The sequence below is a fragment of the Tupaia chinensis genome, unplaced genomic scaffold (assembly GCF_000334495.1).
Source record: "Tupaia chinensis unplaced genomic scaffold, TupChi_1.0 Scaffold147433_1, whole genome shotgun sequence".
NCBI lineage: Eukaryota > Metazoa > Chordata > Mammalia > Scandentia > Tupaiidae > Tupaia > Tupaia belangeri.
This window is the reverse complement of record NW_006207284.1, coordinates 881,607-883,062: the sequence shown is the minus strand read 5'-3', so window position 1 is coordinate 883,062 and position 1,456 is coordinate 881,607. Positions and strand designations below refer to the sequence as shown.

The following is a 1,456-nucleotide window of genomic DNA, read 5'->3' as shown; positions in this document are numbered from 1 at the left end:
AAAGAGACCCATGAGGACAGACTAATCTGTTGTCCAGTCTCTGAAATGAAGTCATGCTGTAATTAAGCAAGGAGTAGGATGTGTACATGGGGACATGGAAGCATGAATTAACATGCTTCTTGTATTTCAGACAAAATCCCACACCTTTAGAAATTCAAAATCTCTGAGGTTCCAAAGGAGACTCTTCCTGTTTCTCTGATTTCTCCCAGAGAGACAATCTCTGAAGGTAACAGCTAGAGAGAGGCCTCTGATAAAAGTTACACGGTCGCACGCTTTCCTAGCTAATAGTAATGCTTTTATTCCTATCAAGGCATTCATCTACTTGCAGGGTTTTTCCTGTGATGTTGTCAGAGATGAAGAGTGTTCAAAGACTCACACACATAAAAGGAACAAGAATTAGGAATGTCTAATGTTTCATTCTGTTGGCCCCATAACCTTGACACCCAAATCCTATCAGCCTGTGAAATCCAAATGTTCTGCTCCACATCGAACGTTTCATTCACCAAGGTAACTCTCAAGGGTAGCCTAGGCAGCGGCTTTAAGCAGTACAGATGATTGTACAGTTAAAACAAGGAAGTACTTACCAAATTGCTTCCTGGGGACTTAAGAAAATGTACTCCCTGAGAAACAGTTCCTTGTTATAGATACAGTCCAGGGATTGTGCAATCTTTACAAGTCATGGCCTCCAGTCCAGAGGTTTTCTTGTATTCACATCAAGGCCATCTGTGAGTCAGACCTGGGTTGGGCTACTCTGTAGAGTCCAAACCTTCCGTGGGAGATTAAGTAGCCATGGTCAAGTTTGATAAATTTGTATTTGATTATGACCAAATTAAGGAATAAAGAGCCTTCTGTTCTAGTCACTTCACTAATTCATTGAAGTTAGAATTATTAATATATTAATATTCTTGTCCAATTACCCTGACAGATAATTTATTCCAATAAGCCATAACCAGGTGGCCTGAGATGTCCCCTCAGGATTACAAGTGGCACTGGGAGAGCCACCCCATGATGCTTTGGGACCACCATGTCTATTTTAATGGTTCCAAACTATAACATTTAATGTAATTACTTGGTCTTCTCTCTCCCAAGGCCAGATATTCTGGGCTCTGGGCTAGGAAGGTTAATATTTGCTTATGAGAGTACTTACATGACCTGATAGCTCCTCCTTCAATGTCCCCTTTGGAACAGGAATCACTCCTGAAAACACAAGGACAAGGACATTTTTCAGTTCTTCCTCTTTAACAACTTGAGCCAATGCACACAGGCTGACAAGGAGTCTGTATGAACTTTGTCTCTCCCTTTTTAGAACCCAACTGCCTTTTAAAGATAGTCTCTCAAAAAAGATACCTAAAAATAGCTAGGTGGGAGGCCTTATCACTTCAACACCCAGAGGCATTTATCTAAAAAATATTATGTCGCTTGTTAGGATCCAAATCCATCCATTATTAGTTCAGCA

General features: G+C 40.7%; 1 protein-coding gene across 3 annotated transcripts in view; it reads right to left on the bottom strand.

Moving 5' to 3' along the window:
* MGAT5 (alpha-1,6-mannosylglycoprotein 6-beta-N-acetylglucosaminyltransferase) overlaps positions 1-1,456 on the bottom strand; it is a 387,858-nt gene that overhangs the window by 335,577 nt on the left and 50,825 nt on the right. For all 3 annotated transcript variants that reach the window (XM_006169708.3, XM_014584664.2, XM_006169709.3), the window contains exon 2: positions 1,148-1,197. The gene's annotated coding sequence lies outside the window, so the exon portion shown is untranslated. The remainder of the gene's footprint in view (positions 1-1,147; positions 1,198-1,456) is intronic.